Here is a 26,334-nt window from a genome sequence, read left to right as displayed (position 1 = left end):
ACTTCATTTTTCCTGTAGTCTTACGAGTTCTGACACAAGATGCTGGTGATGAAAGTTAATACTGTGTGATACTAAACAAATTCTTGTGAGGCATTCTTTCCCTTTGGAGTTGTTTTTCAAGATTTTTATAAGTGCAACCACTGCAAAACTACTCCTAAAGTTATTTCAATCTATATTATCTGTGAAGGTAGATTAAGACTATAGTATTTTACTACAGCTATCCAATTTATGACAATTATTATTTTAAAGACTTTAACTTTGTTATTAAACTATAACTTAATGTAATTAAGAAGTCATTGCTGGAGATGTTAATGATTTCAACCTTTTACTAATATATTGAGAATCGGCACTGGACAGCATAGAGTAAGTTCTAAAGCCTTAAAAAACATTTAAAACTAAAAAATAGAAAACTGGAAAAAACGAAACTAAAAAATAATACAGTTTAAAATCCATGTGATTAAACTGTGTGATTCAAGTGTCCAAAAGAAAATTGCTTATATTTGCAGACTAAAACCTGCGTTATTATTTCTACTACTTGTATGATGATAATTATTAGTCAACCATTTAATGAATCAGTAATTCACTAGTGAACGCCTATAATCTGTGAACCTGGGGATCCAGGCTTAGAGAGGTAGTAGGGGGTGGAATCAACACTTAGGAAGCACTGATTATATTTGATGTTTTATGTACTCTGGTGATTGGTTTATCATTCTCAATTATTTGTTTCTTCTTGACAGGTAGTATATTCTTCCCTATTGACTTTGGGCTTGGCCACATGAGGTGCTTTGGTCATTGGAATATGGGCGGAAATGAAAGCATCTGGTGATCTGAAATTTTAAGAGATTTTGTGGGTATCCAGTCAACCTCTTACTTCCATCCTGGAACTATTATTTTGGAACCCAGGATTCAGCCTGGATTCCAGAATAATAACATACACGGAGCACCAACTGAGTGAGGAAAGCAAGAAATAAATATTTGTTCTTGGAAGCCATTTAGATGTTGAGGTTGTCTGATGCAATATAACCTTAAGAAAGTTTTATCTCTATACACTTAAGCTTGATAGCCATCGTATAAGCTAGATATAATGTTTTTATTTCACAGATGAGGAAATTGGAGTGTCAAAGGGGTTCAGTCTTTTTTTCCATGGTCACATTGCTGGAAAGTGGCAAATCTAACCCCAAAGGTCAAAGTGTTTATACTGCACCCTGCTTCCTAGTGTAGAAATATGGAACAAGGGCAAGAGCCCTGCCTGAAGGTGAGAAACCAGGTTCTAGTCTTAGGGAAATCACTGAGTGTTTTACTCTAGGACGGGCATATAGACTGAAGTCTCTGTTGGGTCATAATTCCCTTTCAGGGCTGCTGTTGTCTCTGATTAGTAGACTGTGCATACAATTGACATTTAATGAGGATTACTCTGAGTAAGATTGTCAACAGTAAATATTAGCTGTGGTCCTCTAATTTCTTTCAGAGATAGTGTTATTACTTTCTAATATAATGGGAATGAAAAGAAAGCACTGACTCTCAGTTCTCCAATGATTTATGTAATTTGTGAGTCATAGACTATGAGTAATCAGATGTTCAGAAACACTTACAGAAGCTCCAGGGATAATGCCAGCTTCCATATGGTGGTACTTAACACACTTCCCCCGCAGAGCAAGCTGAGCAGTCAATGTCTTATCTGGGTAATTTAGGCCAAAATTGTGGTTTTTAAAATATCCCTGAATTTCATGGATAATTACACCAACTCCCATTTCAACGGAAACTTATAGAATTACCCTATAGTCATAGATTAATTATGACTAACTTAAACTTTGGGAAGAATGATTCCATCCATACAAATGAGTACTCTATGATATAAATGAAATTTTCTTTGGGTCGTGATTCACCTTTTTTATTTTCTCTTTTCCACAGTATTTTTTAAAAAATGAATCATCATACTCTCATAGCAAGGAAGGTATTATAAAATCACCAGTGCCATTAAGTCTTATTCTTGGTACCCTACAGTCAGGCTATTTTGTGGGCCTCAGTTTCACTTATCATTTCCCACAAAGACAAGTAACAGGTTTTCTCATATAATATCTCTCTTCTACATAAGAATAGAAAGACCTCTTTAAGCTATCAAGAAAATCTTGGTACTTTAGAATTGCCTCTGAAACAAGTTTCTTTGGCTTCTCTTACTTTTTGTTCTGTCAGATTAGAAATTTTTAGTTCATTTTCCTTCTTTTTAGTTTATTACAGGATATTGAATATATTTCCCAGTGCAATACAGTAGGACCTTATTGTTTATCCATTCTATATATAATAGTTTGTGTCTGCTAACCACAAGCTCCCAATCCCACTCTCCCCCACCCCACTCCCCCTTGGCAACCACAAGTCTGTTCTGTATGTCTGTGAGTTTGTTTCTGTTTCATAGATAAGTTCACTTGTGTCCTATTTTAGATTCCACATATAAGTGATATCATATGGTATTTGTCTTTCTCTTTCTGACTTACTTCTTAGTACGATAATCTCTAGGTCCAACCATGTTGCTGCAAACACCATTGTTTCATTCTTCTTATGGCTGAGTAGTATCCTATTGTATAACTATACCACGTCTTCTTTATCCATTCATCTGTCATTGGACATTTAGGTTGTTTCCATGCCTTGGCTATAGTGCCGCTATGAAAATAGGGGTGCATGTATCTTTTTGAATTATAGTTATGTCGAGATATATGCCCAGGAGTGGGATTGCTGGATCATATAGTAACTCTATTTTTAGTTAGTTTTTCTTTTTTTACTTTTTTGGCTTCACCATGTAGCCTGCAGGATCTTAGTTCCCCGACCAGGGATTGAACCCATGCCCCCTGCATTGGGAGCACAGTGTCTCAACCACTGGACCCCCAGGGAAGTCCCTATTTTTAGTTTTTTGAGGACCCTCCATTCTGTTTTCCATAGTGGCTGTACCAACTTACATTCCCACCAACAGTGTAGGAGGATTCCCTTTTCTCCACACCCCCTCCAGCATTTGTTATTTGTAGACTTTTTAATGATGGCCATTTTGACTGGTGTGAGGTGTTACCTCATTGTAGTTTTGACTTGCGTTTATCTAATAATTAGCAATGTTGAGCATCTTTTCATGTGCTCATTGGCCATCTGTATGTCTTCTTTGGAGAAATGTCTATTTAGGTCTTCTGCCCATTTTTTGGTAGGGTTGTTTGTTCTTTTGTTATTGAGTTGTACATGCTGAGTAACTTTTATTTCTTAGCTGAAAACTTTTCAAGTTTCTCATGGACAACGCAAACTTGGTTTCTTAAGCACTAGCAAAAGAGATACCATTCAAAGTTTTCTGGAAAATATATAACCTGTGCAACAGGACATCTAAAAATTCAACTTTTCTATTTATCTGCACACCTAAAGATTCAACTTTACTGTTTACCTGCCACCCAACTAGAAATTCTGTTCTCTTTCTTGTGTGTTTAAAGTACAGTAAGTCCCCGACATAGGAACGAGTTCTGTTCTGAGAGCGCATTCTTAAGTCCAGTTTGTTCGTAAGTCCAATTTGTTTGTAAGTCCAACAAAGTTAGCCTATGTACCCAACTAACACAATTGGCTATATAGTACTGTGTTATAATAGGTTTATAATACTTTTCACACAAATAATACATAAAAAACAAACAAACACAAAAAAATAAGGAAAACATTTTTAATCTTACAGTACAGTACCTTGAATAGTACAGTACAGCAGCTGGCATACAGGGGCTCACATCGAGTGAATAGGCAAGAAGAGTTACTGACTGGAGGAGGGAGGGGAGGTGGGAGATGGTAGAGCTGAAGGATCATCAGCAATAGGAGACGGAGGGCAAGCTGCAATGTCACTCACACCTGACGTTGAAGCACAGATTCTGGTTCCTTGATGGATTCAATTCTATTTACTCTCTTGAAAAAACGATCCAGCCATGTCTGCATAGTAGCTCTTTTTTTCTTGTCATAGATGACACAGTAGCACTGGATTTCATTCTGAACGGCTGCTGCAACCTTCGTGTACCATTCTACGTTCGAGTCCTGTGCCTCAAAAACTAACAGTGCCTCCTCAAATAAAGAAAACCCTCTTGCCATTTCCTGTGTCGTGAATCTCTTTGGTTCTTCAGTGACTTCTTCTTCCTCTGGTTGCTCCACTCTCAATTATTTTCACTTTTGTTTCCATTGTTATCGCTTGGCCCTTCTTAGCAGTACCAGCTACATCACCACTGCTTTTATGCTTGCTTCTGGGCATCCTGGGCTTGAAATAAAGATACTGTACTACTGTACTCTATACAGTAGTGTAAAGTACAGAAAAGCACAACCACTTGTAGAGGATGCACGCACGTCACAGTATGCCAGACATGTGAACTAACTTACATGATTGGACATGCAAACTCACGTTCGCATCTTTGAAAGTTCACAACTTGAAGGTTCGTATATAGGGGACTTACTACATGGGGTCTCTGAGAATTTATTTTCATTGTGTGACTAAGGAAGTGGTAGCTCATTAAACTCCCACTAGTTATTAATATCCACTGGAAATTAAGTTATCAGATGATTTTTCAATCATGCTGGTACTCCACTGGGGGAGTCTCCATTCTGGAAACAAGGAGAAGAGCAATCTCCTATCTTGCATCCACTCTAAGCCAGGAACTCTGTCGGTGTGTTAAATATATTATCATTTCTAAACTTCACAGCAGTTTTAGGTGTCAAGGCTTGGCAAGTATGTAATTTCCCCACGTACACAGGGTGCCACGATTCGTACCTATGTTGCCTGACTTCAAAGCCCATGCTCATTCTACTGCACCTTGCTTCTAAGTGGTGTTCTAAAGGAAGGTTTGGAAGTTAGAACAAGTCATGAATATAAGTATATTTTTAACAGCAACTTTAACCTATATAATATATTTGTTCATATGGTGAGAGTTCTTACATGTGATTGCAAGTTTCTTTTTTGAGGAGATACTCTTATAAAACTCTTATCATCATTGAAATGATGATATCTTGTGACAAAATAACTCAACATGATAAATAGTTTTTACTGTTCCACAAATTCCCCCTTTTGAGTCTCCCCCTTCTTTGCACTGGTGATCTCCACTCCTGCTTTCCAAGAAAGTTTACCATCACTGTTGAGCATCTACCACAAAGAAAGCACTATCAACCTTGACCTCTTGGCTTGCGCTCTACATGGCTCACCTCCCTCTAGATAGGTCTTTGTGGTCCTGGTCTTTCCATTTCCCAAATTTCCATCAAAATTTGCTATTCAGATGTTCTGTTTCCTTAGGGACCTGAAGAAATCCATACTGATACTCTGTTCTTGTTAATACTTAAATGTTTATTCTGTATAGATAACATAGCTGTACTTGGCCAGGGACCTTTTGGATAAAATGTCTTTAAGTTTAATGGAAATAACCTATGACCTATCAGAGTCATAGTGTTTTAAAGCTAAAAGAAAAGTTATAAAATTTTCTATAAAATTCCATTATTTTTCAAATGGCAAAATGAGGCCAGGAGAAATTCCTAGAATTTAGTTCTTAAATCACACTTTCAAGATAGAGAAATGGCAATTATTGCTTCAGAAATAGAGAAAAAGAGGTACAGAAAGAACTGACTTGATTGAAGCTACACAGAGGATCAAAGCCCCAACTGGAATGGGTTTCATTTCACCTACCTTCAGTCTGATTTTGAAAGTAGTATTTGTGATGTCCACAAAATCCTTCTACCTGAAGATAATAAATTTTCAGCTGCAGGCCTCTTTAATTTTGCTTAGAAAACTTGCCCTTGTCTTTTTAACCTGTTAAGTTGAAATATCATGCAGGTTTGTGCACCAGAAGTAGCAGTGATGGGGCTGGAGGGTGAGTAGAGTTAGGGAGAACGCACCCTTAGGTTTTTGTTGCTTTTATTTTAGAAGTCACTCCTCTTCTTAAGGCAGTATACTGGCAGTAATGTGATGACTGATATGATGAGAAAACTAAGGACCAACCAACTACTGTCAGTGTCATATTAGTCACTTTTGTAAATAAAAAAACTTTCCAGTTAGGATCTTGATAGGCCATCTAGATTTGATAGTTTTCTTTAGCAAAAATAAATACTAAAAACTGTAAACCAATCATTTCTAAATTGACTATAGTACTAAAATATGCTACTAAGAATATTTACTTTCCATTCGCTAACAGGAAGAAATTATTAAATGTATTAGCTGTCTTTGCTTTTTCTGTACTGAACAAGAGTGTTGAGATTTAAAGCCTTGATGATCAATTAATTCATAACTGACAGGTAAAGGAATTTGAGTAGTGATATGATAGAATTTAGATTGGGAATTCACCATTTATTCTTCAAGCAAAAGTACAGATTCTTATTATTATGAAACAAATTAGTGAGGTCAAATGACTTCAGTGGGTTAACTTTCTTTTCTTTTAATCCAGTCCCTAATGACATCTTTCACCACTAGCTGAATGAGATTAGGATGAGATTTTATGAGATTTTATAGGATGAGATTTTATGTTTTGGCCTCATGGGTATTCAATACCTACTTTCTTACTTAATTCCACACTAGAGATATGATTATATTTTATGATGTGTGATACCTGTAGCTCTGTGATATGACATTTTAATTTTTTTATTATTATTTTTAAAACATCTTTATTGGAGTATAATTGCTATACAATGGTGTGTTTGTTTCTGCTGTATAACAAAGTGAATCAGCTATACATATATCCCTATTCCCTCCCTCTTGCGTCTCCCTCCCACTCCCCCACCCCACCCCTCTAGGTGGTCACAAAGCAACGAGCTGATCTCCCTGTGCTATGTGGCTGCTTCCCACTAGCTATCTATTTTACATTTGGTAGTGTATATATGTCCATGCCACTCTCTCACATCGTCCCAGCTTACCCTTCCCCCTCCCTGTGTCCTCAAGTCCATTCTCTATGTCTGCGTCTTTATTCCTGTCCTGCACCTAGGTTCCTCAGAACCTTTTTTTTTTTTTAATTCCATATATATGTGTTAGCATACGGTATTTGTTTTTCTCTTTCTGACTTACTTCACTCTGTATGACAGTTTCTAGGACCATCCGCCTCACTACAAATAACCCAGTTTCGTTTCTTTTTATGGCTGAGTAATATTCCATTGTATATATGTGCCACATCTTCTTTATCCATTTGTCTATTGATGGACACTTAGGTTGCTTCCATGTCCTGGCTATTGTAAATAGAGCTGCAATGAACATTGTGGTACATGACTCTTTTTGAATTATGGTTTTCTAAGGGTATATGCCCAGTAGTGGGATTGCTGGGTCGTATGGGAGTTCTATTTTTAGTTTTTTAAGGAACCTCCATACTGTTCTCCATAGTGGCTGTATCAATTTAAATTCCTACCAACAGTGCAAGAGGGTTCCCTTTTCTCTACACCCTCTCCAGCATTTATTGTTTGTAGGTTTTTTGATGATGGCCATTCTGGCCAGTGTGAGGTGATACCTCATAGTAGCTTTTTTTTTTTATCATTTATTTTTTTAAAGAATTATTGAGGTATAATTTACATAAAATTCACCCATTTTAAGTGTACATTTCTTTTTTTTTCACAACTCACACACACACACTGTATTTTATTTTTACAAGAGATAAATAAACTGACACCAAGCATTGTAAATGGATGACCACAACAAAAGCAACAATGATTGCAATTACCAAACACGAAACACACTCATACTATGTCATAATTTTGACATTCAGTCCAGTAGTCCTCCACTGTAACAGCTCCTTTACTTTGCAGTGAAAATTGATTTGTATATTTTTTGCCTCTGAGTCCTTGTGGGATTTTTTTTTTGTTTTTTTTGGGTTTTTTTATTCAAACAGAAAGTCACAAAAATTATAATCATCCTCATCAGTTCACTCAGTCCCATGTAATTAATTTTTTTTTCATCTTGATCTTTTGTTAGCACTTTTATGAATTCATCAGTTTTCCATAGGAGTTCTGAAAATGCTTATTCATTCAGTTCAGCAGTATAGTCAGTTACCAGAAACCTGTAATTGTCAGAGTCTTTTCCATGAATTCCTTGAAGATGAAACCCTTTTATAGGAACATTTTTGCAAAAGCATCAGAGTACACCCAGAACTGTCTGTAAATGACAAAAGACTTAAAAATGACCACGGTTAAAGATTTGATGAAAGTTCATAATAATGCAATTGACAAGGAAGTATAGTTATTTCTGAGATATACATTTTAAAGTAATAACTAGAATTATGACTTATAGCATTATACCAGAACATATAAGATTTTTAGAACTTTCATGTAATGTCTGAAACATTTATATTAACATATTTCCATACAAATAACCCAAAGAAAGTTTAGTATTAGTTGTTTTTTTGTTTGTTTGTTTTTAATACTGCAGATTCTTATAAGTCATCAATTTTATACACATCAGTGTATACATGTCAATCCCAATCGCCCAGTTCAGCACACCACCATCCCCACCCCCCATGATTTTCCCCCCTTGGTGTCCCTACGTTTGTTCTCTACATCTGTGTCTCAACTTCTGGTCTGCAAACTGGTTCATCTGTAGCATTTTTCTAGGTTCCACATACATGTGTTAATACACAATATTTGTTTTTCTCTTTCTGACTTACTTCACTCTGTATGACAGTCTCTAGATCCATCCACGTCTCAACAAATGACCCAATTTCTTTCCTTTTTATGGCTGAGTAATATTCCATTGTACATATGTACCACAACTTCTTTATCCATTTGCCTGTCGATGGGCATTTAGGTTGCTTCCATGACCTGGCTATTGTAAACAGTCCTGCAATGAATATTGGGGTGCATGTGTCTTTTTGAATTATGGTTTTCTCTGGGTATATGCCCAGTAGTGGGATTGCTGGATCATATGGTAATTCTATTTTTAGTTTTTTAAGGAACCTCCATACTGTTCTCCATAGTGGCTGTATCAATTTACATTCCCACCAACAGTGCAAGAGGGTTCCCTTTTCTCCATACCCTCTCCAGCATTTGTTGTTTGTAGATTTTCTGATGACACCCATTCTAACTGGTGTGAGGTGATACTTCATTGTAGTTTTGATTTGCATTTCTCTAATAATTAGTGATGTTGAGCAGCTTTTCATGTGTCTTGGCCATCTGTATGTCTTCTTTGGAGAAATGTCTATTTAGGTCTTCTGCCCATTTTTGGATTTGGTTGTTTGTTTCTTTAATATTGAGCTGTGTGAGCTGTTTATGTATTTTGGAGATTAATCCTTTGTCCATTGATTCGTTTGCAAATATTTTCTCCCATTCTGAGGGTTGTCTTTTCGTCTTGTTTATGGTTTCCTTTGCTGTGCAAAAGCTTTGAATTTCATTAGGTCCCATTTGTTTTTTTTTGTTTTTATTTTCCATACTCTAGGAGGTGGATCAAAAAAGATCTTGCTGTGATTTATGTCAAAGAGTGTTCTTCCTATGTTTTCCTCTAAGAGTTTTTTAGTGTCTGGTCTTACATTTAGGTCTCTAATCCATTTTGAGTTTATTTTTGTGTATGGTGTTAGGGAGTGTTCTAATTTCATTCTTTTACATGTAGCTGTCCAGTTTTCCCAGCATCACTTATTGAAGAGTCTGTCTTTCCTCCATTGTATATCTTTGCCTCCTTTGTCATAGATTAGTTGACCATAGGTGCGTGGGTTTATCTGTGGGCTTTCTATCTTGTTCCATTGATCTATGTTTCTGTTTTTGTGCCAGTACCATATTGTCTTGATTACTGTAGCTTTGTAGTATAGTCTGAAGTCCAGGAGGCTGATTCCTCCAGCTCCGTTTCTCTTTCTCAAGATTGCTTTGGCTCTTCGGGGTCTTTTGTGTTTCCATACAAATTGTGAAACTTTTTGTTCTAGTTATGTGAAAAAAAAGCCATTTGTAGTTTGATAGGGATTGCACTGAATATGTAGATTGTTTTGGGGAGTATAGTCATTTTCACACTGTTGATTCTTCCAATCAAAGACACGGTATACCTCTCCACCTGTTTGTATCATCTTTAATTTCTTTCATCAGCGTCTTATAGTTTTCTGCATACAGGTCTTCTGTCTCCTTAGGTCGGATTATTCCTAGGTAATTTATTCTTTGTGCTGCAATGGTAAATGGGAGTGTTTCCTTAATTTCACTTTCATATTTTTCATTATTGCTGTATAGGAATGCAAGAGATTTTGGTGCATTAATTTTGTTACCTGCTACTTTACCAAATGCACTGATTAACTCTAGTAGTTTTGTGGTAGCATCTTTAGGGTTATCTATGTATAGTATCATGTCATCTGCAAACAGTGATACTTTTACTTCTTCTTTTCCGATTTGGATTCCTTTTATCTCTTTTTCGTCTCTGATTGCTGTGGCTAAAACTTCTAAAACTATGTTAAATAATAGTGGTGAGAATGGGCAACCTTGTCTTTTTCCTGATCTTAGTGGAAATGGTTTCAGTTTTTCAACATTGAAAACGATGTTGGCTGTGGGTTTGTCATATATGGCCTTTATTATGTTGAGGTAAGTTCCCTCTGGAGGGTTTTTATCATAAATGGGTGTTGAATTTTGTTGAAAGCTTTTTCTGCCTCTATTGAGATGATCATATGGTTTTTCTCCTTCAATTTGTTAATATGCTATATCACATTGATTGGTTTGCGTATATTGAAGAATCCTTGCCTTCCTGGGATTAAACCCCATTTGATCATGGTGTATGATCCTTTTAATGTGCTGTTGGATTCTGTTTGCTAGTATTTTGTTGAGGATTTTTGCATCTATGTTCATCAGTGATATTGGCCTGTAGTTTTCTTTCTTTGTGACATCTTTGTCTGGTTTTGGTATCAGGGTGATGGTGGCCTCATAGAATGAGTTTGGGAGTGTTCCTCCCTCTGCTATATTTTGGAAGAGTTTGAGAAAGATAGGTGTTAGCTCTTCTCTGAATGTTTGATAGAATTCACCTGTGAAGCCATCTGGTCCTGGGCTTTGTATGTTGGAAGATTTTAAATCACAGTTTCAATTTCAGTGCTTGTGATTGGTCTGTTTTTATTTTCTATATCTTCCTGATTCAGTCTCTGTAGGTTGTGCTTTTCTAAGAATTTATGCATTTCTTCCAGGGTGTCCATTTATTGGCATGTAGTTGCTTATAGTAATCTCTCATGATCCTTTGTATTTCTGCAGTGTCAGTTGTTACTTCTCCTTTTTCATTTCTAACTCTATTGATTTGAGTCTTCTTCTTTTTTTCTTGATGGGTCTGGCTAATGGTTTATCAATTTTGTTTATCTTCTCAAAGAACCAGCTTTTAGTTTTATTGATATTTGCTATTGTGTCCTTCATTTCTTTTTCTTTTATTTCTGCTCTGATTTTTATGATTTCTTTCCTTCTGCTAACTTTGGGTTTTGTTTGTTCTTCTTTCTGTAATTGCTTTAGGTGTAAGATTAGGTTTTTTATTTGAGATTTGTCTTGTTTCCTGAGGTAGGATTGTATTGCTATAAACTTCCCTCTTAGAACTGCCTTTGTGGCATCCATAGGTTTTGTGTCATCTTGTTTTCATTATCATCTGTTTCTAGGTATTTTTTGATTTCCTCTTTGATTTCTTCAGTGATCTCTTGTTTAGCCTGCATGTGTTTGTATTTTTCACAGTTTTTTTCCTTTAATTGATATCTAGTCTCAAAACATTGTGGTCAGAATAGATACTTGGTGCGATTTCAATTTTCTTAAATTTACCAAGGCTTGATTTGTGACCCAAGATATGATCTATCCTGGAGAATGTTCCATGAGCACTTGAGAAGAAAGTGTATTCTGTTGTTTTTGGATGGAATGTCCTATAAATATGAATTATGTCCATGTTGTTTAATTTCTCATTTAAAGTTTGTGTTTCCTTACTTATTTTCATTTTGGATGATCTGTCTATTGGTTAATGTGGGGTGTTAAATTCCCCTACTATTACTGTGTTACTGTCGATTCCCCTTTTTATGGTTGTTAGCATTTGCCTTATGTATTGAGGTGCTCCTATGTTGGGTGCATAAATATGTACAATTGTTATATCTTCTTCTTGGATTGATCCCTTGATCATTATGTCGTGTCCTTCTTTGTCTCTTGCAATAGTCTTTATTTTAAAGTCTACTTTGTCTGGTATGAGAATTGCTACTCCAGCTTTCTTTTGATTTCCTTTTGCATGCAATATCTTTTTCCATGCCCCCACTTTCAGTCTGTATGTGTCCCTAAGTCTGAAGTGGGTCTCCTGTAGACAGCATATATACGGGTCTTGTTTTTGTATCCATTTAGCCACTCTATGTCTTTTGGTTGGAGCATTTAATCCATTTACATTTAAGGTAGTTATCGATATGTATGTTCCTATTACCATTTCCTTAATTGTTTTGGGTTTGTTATTGTAGGGCTTATCTTTCTCTTGTGTTTCCTGTCTAGAGAAGTTCCTTTAACATTTGTTGTAAAGCTGTTGGTGGTGCTGAATTCTCTTAGCTTTTGCTTGTCTGTAAAGGTTTTAATTTCTCCGTCAAATCTGAATGAGATCCTTGCTGTGTAGAGTAATCTTGGTTGTAGGTTTTTCCCTTTCATCACTTTAAATATGGCCTGCCACTCCCTTCTGGCTTGCAGAGTTTCTGCTGAAAGATCAGCTGTTACCCTTATGGGGATTCCCTTGTACGTTTTTTGTTGTTTTTCCCTTTCTGCTTTTAATATTTTTCCTTTGTATTTAATTTTTGATAGTTTGATTAATATGTGTCTTGGAGTATTTCTCCTTGGATTTATCCTGTATGGGACTCTCTGAGCTTCCTGGACTTGATTGACTATTTCCTTTCCCATATTAGGGAAGTTTTCAACTATAATCTCTTCAAATATTTTCTCAGTCCCTTTCTTTTTCTCTTCTTCTTTTGGGAACACTATAATTAGAATGTTGGTGCGTTTAATATTGTCCCAGAGATCTCTGAGACTGTCCTCAATTCTTTTCACTCTTTTTTCTTTATTCTGCTCTATGGTAGTTATTTCCACTATTTTATCTTCCAGGTCCCTTATCTGTTCTTCTGCCTCAGTTATTCTGTAATTGATTCCTTCTAGAGAATTTTTAATTTCATTTATTGTGTTGTTCATGACTGTTTGCTCTTTAGTTCTTCTAGGTGCTTGTTAAATGTTTCTTGTATTTTCTCCATTCTATTTCCAATATTTTGGATCATCTTTATTATCATCACTCTGAATTCTTTTTCAGGTAGACTGCGTATTTCCTCTTCATTTGTTTGTTCTCGTGGGTTTTTATCTTGCTCTTTCACCTGGTGTGTATATCTCTGTCTTCTCATTTTGCTTAACTTACTGTGTTTGGGGTCTCCTTTTTGAAGGCTGCAGGTTCGTAGTTCCTGTTGTTTTTGGTGCCTGCCCGCAGTGGGTTCAGTGGCTTGTGTAGGCTTCATGGTGGAGGGGACTGATGCCTGTGTTCTGGTGGATGAGGCTGGATCTTGTGTTTCTGGTGGGCAGGACCATGCCTGGTGGTGTGTTTTGAGGTGTCTGTGAACTTAGTATGATTGTAGGCAGCCTCTCTGCTAATGGGTGCGGTTGTGTTCCTGTCTTGCTAGTTGTTTGGCATAGGGTGTCCAGCACTGTAGCTTGCTGGTCATTGAGTGGAGCTGGGTCTTAGCATTGAGATGAAGATCTCTGGGAGGGCTTTTGCCGTTTGATATTACGTGGGGCTGGGAGTTCTCTGTTGTACCAATGTCCTGAACCAGGTTCTCTCACCTCAGAGGCACAGGCTTGACACCTGGCCAGAGCACAAAGACCCTATCTGTCTCATGGCTCAGAAGAAAAGGGAGCAAAAGAAAGAATGAAAGAAAGAAAAATAATATAAAATAAAATAAATAAAATAAAGTTATTAAAATAAAAAATAAAAAAATTAAAAAGTATAAAAAAAGAAAAAAAGTAGAGAGCAACCAAACCAATAAACAAATCCACCAATGATAACAAACGCTAAAAACTGTACTAAAAAACAAACAAATAAACAAAAATGGTCAGACAGAATCCTTGGACAAATGGTAAAAGCAAAGCGATATAGATAAAATCACAGAAAGAAGCATACTCATACACACTCACAGAAAGAGAGAAAGTAAAAAATATATATTTATGTTAAAAAAGAAAAGGAAGAGAGCATCCAAATCAATAAACAAATTGACCAATTATAATAAGCTCTAAATACTAAACTAAGATAAACATAAAATCAGAAACAAATTAGATGCAGAAAGCTAACCCCAAGTCTACAGGTGCTCCCAAAGTCCACCACCTTAATTTTGGGATGATTTGTTGTCTATTTAGGTATTCCACAGATGCAGGGTACATCAAGTTGATTGTGTAGATTTAATCCTCTTCTCCTGAGGCTGCTGGGAGAGATTTCCCTTTGTCTTCTGTGTTCGCACAGCTCCTGCGGTTCAGCTTTGTATTTGGCCCCGCCTTTGCATGTAGGTCACCTGAGGGCATGTGTTCCCACCCAGACAGGACGGGGTTAAAGGAGCAGCTCATTAGGGGGCTCTGGCTCACTGAGGCTGGGGGGAGGGAGGGGTACAGAATGCGGGATGAGCCTGCAGCAGCAGAGTCCCGCGTGACATTGCACCAGCCTGAGGCGCACCGTGTGTTCTCCCGGGGAAGTTGTCCCTGGATCATGGGACACTGGTAGTGGCGGGCTGCACAGACTCCCTGGAGGGGAGGTGTAGATAGTGACCTGTGCTTGCACACAGGCTTCTTGGTGGCTGCAGTAGCAGCCTTAGCATCTCATGCCCATCTCTGGGGTCCATGCTGATATCCGCGGCTCACGCCCATCTCTGGAGCTCATGTAGGTGGTGCTCTGAATCCCCTCTCCTCATGCAATCCGAAACAATGGTCTCTTGCCTCTTAGGCAATTCCAGACTTTTTCCCATACTCCCTCCTGGCTAGCTGTGGCACACTAGCCCCTTCAGGCTGTGTTCACGCAGCCAACCCCAGTCCTTTCCCTGGGATCTGACCTCCGAAGGCCAAGCCTCAGCTCCCAGCCCCCACCTGCCCTGATGGGTGAGCAGAGAAGCCTCTCAGGCTGGTGAGTGCTGGTCGGCACCATCTTCTGTGTGGGAATCTCTCTGCTTTGCCCTCTGCACCCCTTTTGTTGAGCTCTTGTCCGTGGCTCCAAAGCCTCCTCCTCTCCCACACCCACCCCACGTCTCCACCAGTGAAGGGGCTTCCTAGTTTGTGGAATCTTTTCCTCCTTCACAGCTCCCTCCCAGAGGTGCTGGTCCTGTCCCTATCCTTTTGTCTCTGTTTTTCCTTTTTCTTTTGCCCTACCCAATTACCTGGGGAGTTTCTTGCCTTTTGGGAAGTCTGAGGTCTTCTGCCAGCGTTCAGTAGGTGTTCTGTAGGAGTTGTTCCACATGTAGATGTATTTTTTTTTTTAAATGATGCTTTCTCATTTTTTTTTTAAAACCCCACATTTGTTTATTTATTTTTGGCTGTGTTGGGTCTTCATTTCTGTGCGAGGGCTTTCTCTAATTGTGGCAAGCGGGGGCCACTCTTCATCGTGGTGCGCGGGCCTCTCACTATCGCGGCCTCTCCTGTTGCGGAGCACAGGCTCCAGATGCGCAGGCTCAGTAGTTGTGGCTCACGGTCCTAGTTGCTCCGCGGCATGTGGGAATTTCCCAGACCAGGGCTCGAACCCATGTCCCCTGCATTAGCAGGCAGATTCTCAACCACTGCGCCACCAGGGAAGCCCTGTAGATGTATTTTTGATGTATTTGTGGGAGGAAGGTGATCTCCACGTCTTACTCTTCCACCACCTTGAAGGTCTCCTCTCGACATTTTTATATTTGTGGGTTTCAAAGATTATCTATTTTATTATGTTTATTTATAAGATAAAAATAGCGTGTATGAAACATTTACTATTTTCCAGGTGCTGTGCCCAGAGCTCTGCATACATTGTCTACTTAAGTTTTGCACAAACCAACAAGTTATATACAATCATCACTCCTATTTTAAAGATGAGGAAGCTGAGATTTGGAGGAGTTAGGTAACTGTGGTCCACATTTATCAAGGAGGAGCTGAAACACAAGTCCAAGTTTGCCTGGCTTCAAAGCCTGTGCTGTCATCCTTTTTGCTAAACTAGTTGATGAATAAGAAAACTGATGAAGAAACTAGGTGAGGACTAATACATGAAAGCTGGACAGAGAGGAAATCTGAAGAAGTATCTAATTCTCACTCTTATTACCAGTCCTAGCTCAAAACAGCACTCTTTGCTCTGTTGCAGAATATTCTTATTTGATGAAGAGGGGATAAACTTGTGGATGGTGGGAGGTAAAATGGATGATTTTTCTCTCACCCCTGACATGTAATCATTGACAAGTTTTATTGATTCTTTCTTTTAAACTTTTCTGAAATTCTTCTTTTTCTTTCATCCTCCCTCCCACTGATTTGGTTTAAAAGTCCCTCTTTAGGTCTTATCTAGTATCCTCTTACTAGACTACTAATCTCTCTGCCTGCCCAGTCTTCCTATCCATTCTGCAATATTCCTTCAGTATAAAGAGTTAAATTAAACAGAGATTGTCACCAAACAGCGTATGGACTTGTATGAGGGACAGCATCTAAATAGGTAATTACAAAACATTATGGTAAATCCTTGATCTGTCCAATTCTGTGGGAGCATAGAGAGGCCAGAATTTCAGGGAGAGAACCAAGGTAAAAAGTGACATTTAATGGAAGTGCTACTTACTAATATTGGACACAGAATAGTCTATTGATAATTTCACTACTCCTAATATTTATTGAGCTATTATTCCTTTGTGTCAAGCACTGTGTTAAGTCCTTTACATACACTGTCTCATTTAATCCTCATCACCACATTGTGTAGTAGGCACTATTATTATCTCCACTTTATTCACGAGGAAACCCAAGTATTTGAGAGTTTAAGTAACCTGCCCAAGGGTTACTAGTAGCTAGTAAGGGTGGTGCTAGGGACCTAACTAAAGCGGTCTGAACTAATTGCTAATTTCATTTACAGAAAGAGGGGTTGAGTTCATATATGCATTGCATTTGAGGAGTAGAGTTGTTCCAAAGGCAGTGGGTATGCAGATCTCAGGTTTAGGAGATGTGGAATTGGGGGTCATCAGCCTATACAAGTTACCTGAAGCTAAGAACATTGATGAAAATGCCCCAGGAGTGTGAGTTAGAAAAGAAGAGGTCCAAGGCAAAAACCTTGGAGGCTACCACCATATAAGGGGAAAGTAGATGTGGAAAAGCCACTAAAAATATGTCAAGGGACTCCCAGACAGGATCATTATTTGAAGGTAGACGTATCTTGGCTGGCTTGGTGCATAAGAGTTAAAAGAGAGCATTGATTATTATGAAGACCCCACCACAGCTCTCTCTTTGCCCAAAGATGCTTTCTTCTCCAGTTGAGTCTTTATCACAGCTGCTGACCTGGTGCTCTCTGTGACTCAGCTCTTGTAACCATCTAGAGCAGGGATTGGCAAACTTCTTCTCCAAAGGGACAGATAGTAAATATTTTGGGCTTTGTAAACCATGTAATCTCTGCTGTAACTACTCAATTCTGCCATCTGTTGTAGCACCAAAGCAGCCATAGACAATATGTAAACAAATGGATGTTGCCGTGTTCCAATAAAGCTTTATTTACAAAAACAAAAGATGGGTTGGATTTGGCTCATGGGCTCTGGTTTGTTGATCCTTGATCTAGAGTCACCTGTCTTGGTTTGGTGTCTTTTCAAAAACCCTCAGCTTTGGTCCTTTCTTCATTAGACACTTAGCTCCACACAGTTGAATGCTCTTGTACATCTTCCTTATTCCTTCCTTATTCTCCTCCTTCTGGTACATTCTCTGATACATTCTCTAGTAGAATTCTCTGGGCAAGAAAAATTTTTAATAGTTGTTGTAATAGCATCTCCATAGGAAGGCTAATATGGGAAGCTGGTAGTTAACTGAAATATGTTAATGTGAAATCCGGTGTTTTGGTAATCTGCTCTGTTACAACTCTGGTTTCTTAAATGTTTCCCATCTCCTCTCCCCCCCCCCCAAAAAAAAATTCAAAATAATTTATTACAAAGTGAGCTTGATTTGTATTTCAGACAGAAGGAGTTACACTTAATAATATGACAAACTACGTTTTATTTGTGAAGCAAGGAGTGATTTTGATTCCATTGCGGCAAAATCCTTTCGGTTTGTTTTGCTTCTTTGAGAGTTTCGTAGTTTTGTGAAATAAAGAAGGATCCCCAGCATTTTCTTAGATGGAATCCCCATGGAAGGGCACACAGAGTGATTGAAGAGTACCCTGAGAATTGGGGAAATTCAGTTTATCCCTGAACATTTTAAGTAGAAAACGAAAGCATCCATTGCATCTCAGTAGAACTGAAAATTGGAAAATAAGTACTAAAACAGTTTGCTTCCTGGTAAAGCAAGATGTAGAAAATATTGGAAATCTGCTAAAGCATCATTTTCCTCCATAGTTTTCATCTTTGGGGTTCTTGCTATTGATTATGAAGTACATTCAAATCTTTTTTTAAATTGAATGATCCTTATTTATATTTATTGATCATTAAACCAAGAAGGCTGATATAATAAGCCTGACTTTCCAATCTTCCTAATCTTAATTGAGTTGCTTATATAGCATTTCAAGCCTGCTATCAATTAAACATATACTCTGTGATGTGTGAGTTGAGGAGTGAAAAAGCAGTGATTTTTGTGTCAACTCCATTTTTGATAAGAAATCTATGTGAACAGCAGAGCCAGGAAAACCTTAAAATCCTTTTGTGGTTGATAATACTTTCTATGTCAGGGTAGACTTGTGCTGCTACATCCTCCTTCCCAGGAGGGTCTTGCTACCCAGCTGTGGGGAATGAAGTCATCAGACAGCCTGAAGATGTCAGCTTCTTTAGGGTTGGCCTCAGCTGAGGTCGTGCCCTTTGAGGACGTCTCATAAGTGATGATTGTGAGAGATGAGGGTAGCGGTGATGGTAATAGAGACCAGACCATTGCGTCCTGATGTGGGATGGGACAATACTTGCTCCAGGGTTCTCTGCCAGCTTTGTGGAGCCTGCATTGCAATTTAACTTTTCCTGCTGCCCGACGTTGCTTCTATTCCTTGTGTTCGCAGGATTGATTCCTTATAAACATCAAAACATCGAGCTTACATCCAAAGCTCCGTCTCAGAATCTGCTTCCAGAGAACCTGGCCTGTAGTAGCAGGTAAGTGATCAGCACTCCCCTGGCTTCCCCATAAAAGGGATGGAACTATCAGGAGGATGTGTACTTCGTAGTGTTTGTTTCTTAGTGGTGATGGGTTCTCCCAGTCATGCAGTCTCTGTGAGAGGAATGACTTGAGGAATAAAATTCAAAGGTGGGTAAACTGGAAGCACTTTCTTCTGAGCAGACAGTAGAAACTGCTAGAAATTTGAATGGTTTGCTGTCTTTGCCAAAATATTTAAAAGTTGATTTAGAGTCCTTCTGGCATATGAAGTCTTAGCTGAAAATGTATTTCTTACATTTTTCCTGAGGATTCCTTCATGCTCACCCTCTTTCCTTTCTCCAGTTCTTCCTGTATAGTGAGTCTTTCAGTTGCCACAGCCTCTGTGGGTCCAGTTATCCGGCCTGCCTAGGCTTCTGTGGCACAAGCTGGGTATGGAGTATAATACAAGAAAGAAGAGGAAGCCAGCATTGGACCAAATGCCAGGAGAAGTCACCTAGTGTGGTCCCTGAGGGAGGGGACAATGGTCCCAATTACAGGCTCTAAGGAGTTTGCTGGATTGTGTTCAATCTGGCTCCTGTTGACACGTGGAAGGAGGCTGATGTTTACGGAGGTTCTATATGCCCTAGGCCCTTTACACGTCATCTCATTTAAGTTTCAAACAAATGTACAAGGTAGATATTTTAGAGTTGAGGAAATTGAAGTACATAGAGATTTAACTGGCTTGCCCAAGGTCATATGATATCTGATGGCAGAGATGGTGGTGAAGAGTGAGTGCTGTAACAGATATCACTAATTTTCTGTTAAATAGCCATTCTCCCTTCTTCTTTAATAAGAGAACCCTAAGGTTCAGCTGAGTTTGCTGTGGCCTCAAATATAACTATTTGTCTGTGTCCAGTGCAACTAAGTATAGCCAAGTGACCAAGTTCTCACCAATGAGATGTGAGTAGAAGTGCTGCATGGGACTGTTGGGAAGTCTCTAAAGAAGAGGCAATGCGATTTTCCTCCTTGTTTCTTCCATCCTGCTGTCTGGAATGTGATGTAATGGCTGGAGCTCTCATGCAGCCACCTAGACCATAAGATGATTTTGAGAATGAAAATCATGCACCAGAATGGGTGAAGAAAGAGGAGCGCTTGAGTAGGAGATGATGCTGTGACCCATTGTTCCATCCCTGGATTGTTTTAACTCCAGATTTCTTAGTGTAAGAGACAAATTCTTTCTCTCTTCTAAGACTTTAAGCTATTCTCTTGTTGAATATTCGTTACATGTAGCTGAACCTAGTCCTAACTGATATGAATGCTAACCCCTTTTGACAGGGAAAGTCATTTCCTACTTGGAATAAGCATTTAAAATGGATCTTCTGTGTATATAAATATGAATATAATGTAGTTATTTTTTAAGTAACACCATTAAACTCCACATCTCCCTTCTAGCAGCAGTACTTAGGAAGTAGCTCAGGGCCTTTCTGTTTAACCACTTCATTCCCAATAGTGTTGTGGACATACACAAATGTACTTTTAACAGACATTCTTTTGATTGACGGGTATTCAACTTATGACATTCAGAGTTGCTGTCAGGGATGCAAATCTTTAGTCTCTAGTTCCTACATCCTCTAGTTCCCTGAATCCTCGTAAAAAATGGCAGCTTCCACCCGGTTGTAATCAGCTGAGGTGAGTGATTTGATCTCTAACCTGTGGCATTTTTGTTCTGAGGGTATCTCACAACTAAAATGAACACTGTAGTCGAGCAAACAGAGATCAGAGCCAAGGAATCATTGGAATGAATGTTTGCATCTGACTCTTTGATTACAATAAGCAATGTGGCCTAGCTGGAGAATGCTGTATTTTCACAATTGACAGACCAAGCAGCCTGCAGCAATCAACAAAGGGTGGCTTATTTGGAGCAAAAACATCCATCAGACTGTGATGAGAAAAGCAGTGCTGCAATCAGTGGCAGGTTCTTCAAAGAGCTGCTCATGAAAAATGGATTTTACACGTATCTAGTGGAGGAGAAGCTGCTGCTCTCTTTTTTAGCCTCATTTGCATGCACGCACAATAACAGTGGGAACACTTTGGACATGAAAGAGAGTGATACAATAGTTCTATCATGAGTGGGACTTTTCTGACCTTGTCATAACATAGTATACCCAGTCTGTGGCAGGAATGTATTATGTTTTAAAAAGGCAAGATAATAAGCAATTTCAAAGAAAGATTTAACATTCAGTCCAAATGTCTTATGCAGATGTATTATTTTCACTAGAATTATGATGGAAGAATTCTATTGATGTAACCAATAGAATGGAGATTTTTGATAACATTTCCAGTCTTATTCATAGTGGCTTTATTCCATATCACTAAAAAATTAGAACTGTTTAGCTCTGTGAATCCTTTCACTGAACGATATATCATGAAAGCTCTGTAGGTTCAAAGTTTGTGATCTGAGGTGAAAGAAAATTTGTTCAAATAGGAATCTTCAGCTTTCTTCTTTAGATAGCATCTCCTGCTGTGGTTATGGGATCTTTGGTTTTGATATGTGTTACAATATTTGTTTTACCTTAAGTGACAGAAAGAGATGCTAGATACAAAATGATCTTTGTTTTTAAGCATTAAGTTGCTCTCTCCTTAAGGCCTACTAATTATACAGGGAGGCACTTAGAATTGGGACTTGATCTTGGGCCATTTAGGCTGTTCTGTTCAGTTTTGTGCTGCCTCCTATAGGGGAGCTGTGGGAAGAAAGCAAGATGATGTACTGGTTTGGGTTTATAGCATCTAAAGACACTTCAAAAAATGGGAGTTTTCTTTCCTATCTCCCATCTCTCATCAAGTAGTTCCTGGATTGGGTCTCAACTTCTTCTTTTTTTAAACATCTTTATTGGAATATAATTGCTTTACAATGGTGTGTTAGTTTCTGCTTTTTAACAAAGTGAATCAGCTATACATATACATATATCCCCATATACCCTCCCTCTTGCATCTCCCTCCCACCCTCCCTATCCCACCCCTCTAGGTGGTCACAAAGCACCGAGCTGATCTCCCTGTGCTATGCGGCTGCTTCCCACTAGCTATCTATTTTACATTTGGTAATATATATTAGTCCATGCCACTCTCTCACTTCGTCCCAGCTTCCCCTTCCCCTTCCCTGTGTCCCCAAGTCCATCCTCTACATCTGTGTCTTTATTCCTGTCCTGTCCGTAGGTGCTTCATAACCATTCTTTTTTTTTAGATTCCATATATATATGTGTTAGCATACAGTATTTGTTTTTCTCTTTCTGACTTACTTCAGCCTGTATGATAGACTCTAGATCCATCCACCTCACTACAAATAACTCAATTTCGTTTTTTTTATGGCTGAGTAATATTCCATTGTATATATGTGCCACATCTTCTTTGTCCATTTATCTGTCGATGGACACCTAGGTTGCTTCCAAGTCCTGGCTATTGTAAATAGAGCTGCAATGAACATTGTGGTACATGACTCTTTTCAATTATGGTTTCTCAGGGTATATGCCCAGTAGTGGGAGGGCCAGATCGTATGGTAGTTCTATTTTTAGTTTTTTGAGGAACCTCCATACTGTTCTCCATAGTGGCTGTATCAATTTACATTCCTGCCAACAGTGCAAGAAGGTTCCCTTTTCTCCACACCCTCTCCAGCATTTATTGTTTGTAGATTTTTGGATGATGGCCGTTCAGACTGGTGTGAGGTGATACCTCATTGTGGTTTTGATTTGCATTTCTCTAATGATTAGTAATGTTGAGCATCCTTTCATGTGTTTGTTGGTAATCTGTATATCTTCTTTGGAGAAATGTCTATTTGTCTTCTGCCCATTGTTGGATTGGGTTGTTTGTTTTTTTGATATTGAGCTGCATGAGCTGCTTGTATATTTTGGAGATTAAACCTTTGTCAGTTGCTTCATTTGCAAATATTTTCTCCCATTCTGAGGGTTGTCTTTTTGTCCTGTTTATGGTTTCCTTTTTAAGTTTCATTAGATCCCATTTGTTTATTTTTGTTTTTATTTCCATTTCTCTAGGAGGTGCGTCAAAAACGATCTTGCTGTGATTGATGTCATAGAGTGGTCTGCCTATGTTTTCCTCTAAGAGTTTTATAGTGTCTGGCCTTACATTTAGGTCTTTAATCCATTTTGAGTTTATTTTTGTGTATGGTGTTAGGGAGTGTTCTCATTACATTCTTTTACATGTAGTTGTCCAGTTTTCCTAGCACCACTTATTGAAGAGGCTATCTTTTCTCCATTGTATATTCTTGCCTCCTTTATAAAAAATAAGGTGACCATATGTGCGTGGATTTATCTCTGGGCTTTCTATCCTGTTCCATTGATCTATATTTCTGTTTTTGTGCCAGTATCATACTGTCTTGATTACTGTAGCTTGGTAGTATAGTCTGAAGTCAGGGAACCTGATTCCTCCAGCTCCATTTTTCTTTCTCAAGATTGCTTTGGCTCTTCAGGGTCTTTTGTGTTTCCATACATATTGTGAAATTTTTTGTTCTAGTTCTGTGACAAAAGCCATTGGTAGTTTGATAGGGATTGCACTGAATCTGTAGATTGCTTTGGGTAGTAGAGTCATTTTCACAATGTTGATTCTTCCAATCCAAGAACTTGGTATATCTCTCCATCTGTTTGTATCATCATTAATTTCTTTCATTAGTGTTTTATAGTTTTCTGCATACAGGTCTTTTGTCTCCTTAGGTAGGTTTATTCCTAGGTATTTTATTCTTTTTGTTGCAGTGGTAAATGGGAGTGTTTCCTTAATTTCTCTTTCAGATTTTTCATCATTAGTGTATAGGAATGCAAGAGATTTCTGTGCATTCATTTTGTATTCTGCAACTTTACCAAATTCATTGATTAGCTCTAGGAGTTTTCTGGTAGCATCTTTAGGGTTCTCTATGTATAGTATCATGTCATCTGCAAACAGTGACAGTTTTACTTCTTCTTTTCCAGTTTGTATTCCTTTTATTTCTTTTTCTTCTCTGATTTCTGTGGCTAAAACTTCCAAAACTATGTTGAATAATAGTGGTGAGAGTGGGCAACCTTGTCTTGTTCCTGATCTTAGAGGAAATGCTTTCAGTTTTTCACCATTGAAAACGATGTTGGCTGTGGGTTTGTCATATATGGCCTTTATTTTGTTGAGGTAAGATCCCTCTGGAGGGTTTTTATCATAAATGGGTGTTGAATTTTGTCAAAATCTTTTTCTGCATCTATTGAGATGATCATATGGTTTTTCTCCTTCAATTTGTTAATATGGTATGTCACATTGATTGATTTGCGTATATTGAAGAATCCTTGCCTTCCTAGGATAAACCCCACTTGATCATGGTGTATGATCCTTTTAATGTGCTGTTGGATTCTGTTTGCTAGTATTTTGTTGAGGATTTTTGCATCTATGTTCATCAGTGATATTGGCCTGTAGTTTTCTTTCTTTGTGACATCTTTGTCTGGTTTTGGTGTCAGGGTGATGGTGACCTCGTAGAATGAGTTTGGGAGTGTTCCTCCCTCTGCTATGTTTTGGAAGAGTTTGAGAAGGATAGACGTTAGCTCTTCTCTAAATGTTTGACAGAAGTCACTTGTGAAGCCTTCTGGTCCTGGGGTTTGTGTTTTGGAAGATTTTTAATCGCTGTCTCAATTTCAGTGCTTGTGATTAGTCTGTTTACATTTTCTCTTTCTTCCTGGTTCAGTCTCGGAAGGTTGTGCTTTTCTAAGAATTTGTCCATTTCTTCCTGGTTGTCCATTTATTGGCATATACTTGCTTGTAGTAATCTCTCATGATCCTTTGTATTTCTGCAGTGTCAGTTGTTACTTCTTCATTTTCATTACTAATTCTATTGATTTGAGTCTTCTCCCTTTTTTTCTTGATGAATCTGGCTAATGGTTTATCAATTTTGTTTATCTTCTCAAAGAACCAGCTTTTAGTTTTATTGATCTTTGCTATTGTTTCCTTCTTTTCTTCTTCATTTATTTCTGATCTGATCTTTATGATTTCTTTCCTTCTGCTAACTTTGGGGTTTTCTTGTTCTTCTTTCTCTAATTGCTTTAGGTGTAAGCTTAGGTTGTTTATGTGAGATGTTTCTTGTTTCTTGAGGTAGGATTGTATTGCTATAAACTTCCCTGTTAGAACTGCTTTTCTGCATCCCATAGGTTTTTGGTCCTCGTGTTTTCACTGTCATTTGTTTCTAGGTATTTTTTGATTTCCTCTTTGATTTCTTCAGTGATCTCTTGGTTATTAGGTAGTGTATTATTTAGCCTCCATGCGTTTGTATTCTTTACAGATTTCTTCCTGTAATTGTTATCTAGTCTCAAAGCATTGTGGTTGAAAAAGATACTTGATACGATTTCAATTTTCTTAAATTTACCAAGGCTTGATTTGTGCCCCAAGATATGATCTATCCTGGATAATGTTCCATGAGCACTTGAGAAGAAAGTGTATTCTGTTGTTTTTGGATGGAATGTCCTATAAATATCAATTAGGTCTATGTTGTTTTATGTGTCATTTAAAGCTTGTGTTTCCTTATTTATTTTCATTTTGGATGATCTGTGTATTGGTGAAAGTGGGGTGTTAAAGTCCCCTACTATTACTGTTTTACTGTCGATTTCCCCTTTTATGGCTGTTAACATTTGCTGTACGTATTGAGGTGCTTCAATGTTGGGTGCATAAATATTTACAATTGTTATATCTTCTTCTTGGATTGATCCCTTGATCATTATGTAGTGTCCTTCTTTGTTTCTTGTAACAGTCTTTATTTTAAAGTCTATTTTGTCTGATATGAGAATTGCTACTCCAGCTTTCTTTTGATTTCCATTTGCATGGAATATCTTTTTCCATGCCCTCACTTTCAGTCTGTATGTGTCCCTAGATCTGAAATGGGTCTCTTGTAGACAGCGCACTTATGGGTCTTGTTTTTGTATGCATTCAGCAAGCCTGTGTCTTTTGGTTGGAGCATTTAATCCATTTACATTTAAGGTAGTTACCGATATGTATGTTCCTATTCCCATTTTCTTAATTGTGTTGGGTTTGTTATTGTAGCTCTTCCTTCTCTTGTGTTTCCTGCCTAGAGAAATTCCTTTAGCATTTATTGTAAAGCTGGTTTGGGAGTGCTGAATTCTCTTAGCTTTTGCTTGTCTGTAAAGTTTTTAA

The sequence above is a fragment of the Balaenoptera physalus genome (genome assembly GCF_965194825.1).
Source record: "Balaenoptera physalus genome assembly, chromosome: 2".
Taxonomy (NCBI): domain Eukaryota; kingdom Metazoa; phylum Chordata; class Mammalia; order Artiodactyla; family Balaenopteridae; genus Balaenoptera; species Balaenoptera physalus.
This window is presented reverse-complemented; position numbering follows the sequence as displayed.